The sequence below is a fragment of the Anopheles arabiensis genome, chromosome 3, assembly GCF_016920715.1.
Source record: "Anopheles arabiensis isolate DONGOLA chromosome 3, AaraD3, whole genome shotgun sequence".
Taxonomy (NCBI): Eukaryota; Metazoa; Arthropoda; class Insecta; order Diptera; family Culicidae; genus Anopheles; species Anopheles arabiensis.
In genome coordinates this window covers 18,288,188-18,294,392 of record NC_053518.1, presented here as the reverse complement: position 1 = coordinate 18,294,392, position 6,205 = coordinate 18,288,188, and the positions used below count along the sequence as shown (strand labels likewise).

The following is a 6,205-nucleotide window of genomic DNA, read 5'->3' as shown; positions in this document are numbered from 1 at the left end:
ACATGAAAACTGCCAAATAATTTTTTATGATGTCCAAATGTTTTTAATGGCCTAGAAATATGAATAAAACGTCGATTTCATTTGTCCATGTTTATCTAAAATTCACAAAAAAATTGAATTGTGATTAAACCCTTTTCCATGTATCTTTAGAAATTTGTTTTTTATACTTTTCAATTTTAGATATTTTTATCCATAAAACTGATGCACTGCAATAGAAACACTCCTGCTAAAATTCATTCGATTGAAGCAACAGGTCCGTGTGAATGAATTCATCTCTTAGCTCTGTTTCATATCGACTGTGCTCGCTCTTACAACTTTGAGCATAACTGTTTCTATGCTTCGTTATGTTTCCATGAAGGAAAAAAAGAGATGGCTCCGAGGCTGCTGTTTCTCTCTACACATCCACCGTCTTCCTGCTGGTGTCTGCACTGCTCTTCAAGCGAGACAAACGTATTGTGTGCATGAACAGACAGTGAAACATTTTTTTAATAAAGTGACTTCAACGTTGATGTAAAACTGATAAGATAGCTTTAAATTGTTATCAAATGAGTTTATTTAATATTTTATTTTCCAAGAATATTTTTAGTTTGTATTTGAAACAGTCAAATAACATTAAATCGTTCAAAATTTGTTTGAAAAGAAAACGTTCGACTCAAATTTCTTTGAGCATGTACGCCTAAATGTATGCTATTATTTTAATTTAAATTAACATCAGCTAAATGCCAATGTACAATATAAAGAAACGAAACATGAATTGCTACTTGAGCTATCAGCTTTCATTTTGGCTTTTGGATGCACTTGTCAAGAATAAAATGCTGTTGTGTTTAGATTTCGGCACATTCGTGCGTATTTTTTCAGCTTTAAACATTTTTTAACTTTTCTGGGTGTAAAAATTCATACTTCGATTTTGAATCTGCTCTTTCGAGACAGAGCTCCATTATTTTGCCTTCGATAGCTCCATGGTAAATTACGCACGTGTATCTTAGGATTGTTTCGTGACGCTTCTCCAATCCAACACTTTTCTTTTGATTATCACGCAGCAATATTCGGTAGTTTCGTGTGCAATTAACACCAACATTCATGTTTACACAATCAATAATCTCTATTCTTCGCACTGTACTGCTGAATCTTTACCTAGGAACGAAATCTTTCGCCGTAAGACGGAGACTAGAAAATTGATAATCAAAATGATGAATGTTAATTGTCGGTGACCATGAGCGTCAATATTAACAAAGCTTAATGTGAATTAAAAAAATGAAGGTCTTGATTAAGATACGACGGATTGTTTGGATAGTAAAATTTTGATGAAACCATGAAGAATGAAATTGTCACGTTTTATACAAACTATCGACTACCCTTTATTGTTAATTTCTTTTCAACATGGATAATGTAATGAAGGCTCATGTGGTAAATTTAGTTGGTTCAAGTTTGAAGCTTAAACATCGAAACAAAAGCTATAAAAGATTCCCACCTAAAATTGAACATGTAAATTTGTACAGTTTTTTTTCTCCGTAACAGAATGTTAGTTAAAAAATATGTGTTTTTATATCTGATGGGAAATGTTAGCTGTTTTCTTGTTCGGAACAAAACAGAAAAAAATGTACTGAAAAAAGTACATATTAAACTGTAGCTTTTCTTAATACATGTACTAATTTAAAAGAGTAATGCGTTGAGTGCTTGAATAACAGGTAAATGAACAGTACATATAGAAGTCGATAAACAAATTAAAATTATACCTTATCTTAAAAAAAGATATTACTAGACATTTTGCTATTCAAATGTAAAGGATATCAATACAGCATTCACCTAAACTTTAAGAATGCCATACGTAGTTTATGATTTCTAACAATAGTTTAAGACAATGCAAGAAAAAAAAAAACTTCTTTGAATTGAACTGTGCTAGTATCCACTTTCATTTAGAAATACTTGTTTTTTTTTTGTATTAATCATGATGTTTGAGGCCTCGTGAGGATGAATCCTGAATTTGATTATTGTTGCGTTTTATGGGTCTGTATGTTTGCTTCTATATAGGTAGATATTGGATAATCCACTAAATTTCAATCTGCACTCTTATTAATCTCTAGTCAACTAAACCGCACTGGTGACGATTCAACACACGAGATCATTATTATAAAAAAAGAAGTGAAATGTGATTAGAATTATTCATAAACAACTTTTTAAAAAAATGTCAGTTGAATGTAACAATCAACATATCAACCAAAATAAAAAGAAAGTTTTGAAAAGTACATCTAAATTTAATATGATAAACTGCAGTCAATCAATTGTAGATTACTGAATATGCTTTGTATAGCTATTAATAGACATTTAGATCTTGTGAACCTGATTGAATGTAATTTCAGCGTGTTCAAACATTTTGCAAAGTTCTATTGAAAATTTATGCCAGTCAGTTGAGCTTGAAAAATTGCCATTTGGTGTAAGATTATAATTTTAAAATATAATATTAAAAAAAAAAATTTCAAGGATAGAATCCAACAATGAATGCTAGATATAGATGACAAAAAAGGCTATTAAAAACCCTTATCTATTGAAAACACAAACGTCCTACTACTTACACGTACAAGCACCACTATCCAGCTAGACCAACAGTGCCGAGGGACCATTGCCAGCGCCGATCTCGCTGGTCCGTTCATTATCGTTTATCGTTCGATGCTGTTCGAAGCAGATCTTGAGCGCGATCGCGAATCGTTCCTCCGTCGTCCCGCGTTTTGCTGAACGTAATATTTTCCACTCGCGTGTGATCGCAGCTTTTTTTTCTTCTTCCTTCATTTAGTGTATCATTTGTTACGCTCGACGTTCGTCTCATCCTTAATCCAAGTGCCCCACACAAACACAAAATCGCCAACAGGCATTCGGTTGGGGGGAATATTTGGTGACGGTATTTCATTTGCTTTGCGGTTATTTTTTCGACATCGACATTTATGACATTCCTCGCCGGCTTGCCGCCTTTCCCGTTCCGCCTCAACCGTTTCCAGCGCGCTGTGGCTGTGGAAAGAAGGAGTTGGCCGTTTCTCTTTTCCGTGTCTTCCTTTCGTCCTGACGTAAACCGAGGGGCTTAGCCGTCCCTCGCAACCGCGTGTGAAGTGCGTGCCGGAATGGTGTGTGCTGAAGAGTGATTGGTATTTATGTGTGTTTTTTTTTTCTTTCTGCGATCTCGCCAAACTTGGAGGGACTTTTCGGTATCGTGCTGAGGGGTACCCGATTTGCGTGTTTGGTATTTGCCGAGCTAAGCTGGTGTTAGTGGGAGTAGGGAATTTGGGGCTAGCTATTTTTTGTTGCTGTGTTGTGAGCTGTGCGTTCGATCAACCTTCGTAACAAGAAACAGGTTGTAATTGGAGTGGAAACGTGATTGGCGTGGCAGAGTGAGCGACGCCCAAACCGAAAGCCATTGTTCAAATAGGTCACTGTCCAACCGGTGTGCTTGCTCGGGTGTAACCGTTTGGGTGATGCTGCGATCGACGGTAACAAACAACGAATAGGCAGCCCGCGGTAGATAGCACAATCGACTCTACGCAACGTGTTGCGATGCAAAACCATCGCTGTGGCGCATCAAAATCGGATCCGACAACGGAAACGGCTTATTTCGTGGCAAGGCAACACTGCTCCTCGTTCTCCTGCTGCGTTTGCATCGCGATCGGATCATGATGTGTGTGTGTGTGCGAGCGCAGCTCTGCTCAGATCAGATTAGATGCTCCCGAAAGCGGAGTGCGGAGTGTGGCGGTGCAAGTGCGCTTCATTTGCAAATGCAAAGTCCGGCGGGAGCTTGTTGAATATTCACTTGAGCATCAAATCGCGTCGTTAATGTTCCGGCACGTCCCGATCGAGAGAGAGAGAAAGAGAGAGAGTGAAGAGATGTTCAATGTGTTTGACAGAGTGTGACAGTGCTACTGGGACCAGTCCCCATGTTGTCGTTTTGGAAGATCATTGAAATGATGCGGAGAAGCCTTCATAGAAGCATTGTAAGCCTCCCGAAACCCCATTCCAACCGTTGCGTGATCATCTCTACTGCTAGATTGTGCTATTATTTGAAGCACAGACAAACAAAAATCAACACAAACCCATAGCATGTGTACCAAGGAGAATCGTAGCATGTTTTTCGTGCTAGCTGATGTGTTTCGGAGCTTTTTTAGCCCTGTATCGTACCATCGATTGCATTTGACAAACAGTCCGTCGCCATGCCACTTGAACGGGCCACTCCAGATGAACGGTGGCTCTTCATGACGATCGCCCGTCGAGAGACTTCGGTGAGATGGGCTTTTTTTGTTGTGGTGTTTCGCTGGCACTGTTCAAGTACAGTGATGAATAATTGAATTTTTTGCTGGTTTCGGTAGACCGTTGGGTCGGTTGGTGCAAAGCGGCTGTGAAGATGGGAGTGTCGATGAGGCAGGATGATTAGATTTTATTTAGATTCGCCGTCGAATGACTAGCACACGCGAGATGATATAGAGCGGTCAGCGCAGGGCTGTCAAATGCAATGCAAAAGTTCGTAAAATACTCCAAGATGTTATCGACGCTTCATGTTTTCAGGCAGGAAAATGTTTCTAATGGCACATTTGGCTAATACAAGTCAACTTAAAGATAATTTTTTAAATGTCTAAAGTTTGTTTTATGTTGCAGTTATTTCTTCCATTTTTGAAATATGAATTTTGTTCATCTATGCAATTCAAATCGAATCAATAGAAACATAAATAGCAAATTATAGACACACTAGGCTACGATCTGCTCCTATATGTGCTAAATCATGTGTAAAAGATAGACAGAGTACGATACCTTTAAAGGTAAAGGCGGTGAAAACTGGAACTCTACGAAAGGAAAGGCATAGAAAGAGAAATTAAATGCATACTGAAACCAGTCTTTGATGTCAGTTTTTAAAAGGCTCATACCACAGCATGCATTTTGACTGTTGCCGAGATATAAATAAAGTAATTTTTAAAGCTCAAATGCACGATATTCAAGTGAAGGTCCTAAAATGACCAGATTCATTTCATACAATTTAATTGATACAGTTTTTTTTCTATGGAGATTGGCATATGTCCTTGGCTGCTTCAATTAATGCCCTTGTTTGCTTCAAACTTATCTTATTCTAGTGCAATTCTGCCTAAAATGGTGTAGACTCATCTTTTGGCTATTTTTTTTATCAAGGTTAATGCTTGATTGAGTATTTATATTCCGATGCTGGAAATGAGTTCAAGAACTGATTCTCATTCCGGAGCTAATTTCATTTTTGGAGTCAATCCTGATTCTGTTACATCACCAAATTGCCAATCCCAGATTGATTCCCAATCCGATTCGAGAGTCGATTTCGGAACCAATCCTGAAGCCGAACCAATTTTGGAGCCGATTCCAGAATCGATTCAGGAAACTGATTCGGGGCCTACTACCCGGAATCGATTCCATCAAATGAAATTGATTCCGACGAAAATATCATTTTCGCATCAGTAATTTAACGTGATACAATGAATCATACATGAAATGTTTTTGTTGCATTGACAGAAACAAGATATCCAATTGCTTTCCTCATGAATATATTGTTTTTGTTTTTATTGTTAATTATTTCAATTATTGCTACCAATGCGGTTCAATGATTATTGTTGTGATTATTATGTTCAAAAATAATATTTGTTTTAAACGATCTGGAGAATACGCAGCATTTTTGAATGTTGAATTCAAACAGTTTGACGCTCTTGTAAAGTTTACTGTTACTATATACCAAAAAATATACCATACCAAACTAGGTTTGACAGCCCTGTTTTGCTCTCCCGGTGTCAATATCAGTTTGGAATATATTAAATAATACCGGTAGTGTGAAATGAAATATAATTTCCATTTCAATTGAGAAGTGCAACATTGACTGCAAGGTTCCATACTCTCCATTCGACCAAGCCCATCCACTTGGCCGAGGTGAAAAAACAACTCCACTTCTCCCACAACCGGCCAACAGTAGTACATTGAAAGCGAAGCGTCGCTACTGATACAGCTGTTGAACATTGAAGCACAGGAATGGTAAAAACAGATCCCACTCGTAAGCGTGTTTGTCATCGGGCGAACAAACGAAATCCTTCATTAGGCCCACCGGGACCGTGATCACCGCGAACACCCCGGAGCCACACCGAAGCAGACAAAATTAGTGCGAAGTGGAATGTTCCTGTTTGGAACTTCAAGTTGCGGCTTATCAGCAATCGAAGTG

The 6,205-nt window shown here is 38.1% G+C and overlaps 1 protein-coding gene across 1 annotated transcript in view; it reads left to right on the top strand.

Moving 5' to 3' along the window:
- Positions 1–2,629: 2,629 nt before the first annotated feature.
- The window catches only part of LOC120902479 (protein NDRG3), a 46,708-nt gene continuing 43,132 nt past the window's right edge, over positions 2,630–6,205 (top strand). The window contains exon 1 of the mRNA XM_040311255.1: positions 2,630–2,735. The gene's annotated coding sequence lies outside the window, so the exon portion shown is untranslated. The remainder of the gene's footprint in view (positions 2,736–6,205) is intronic.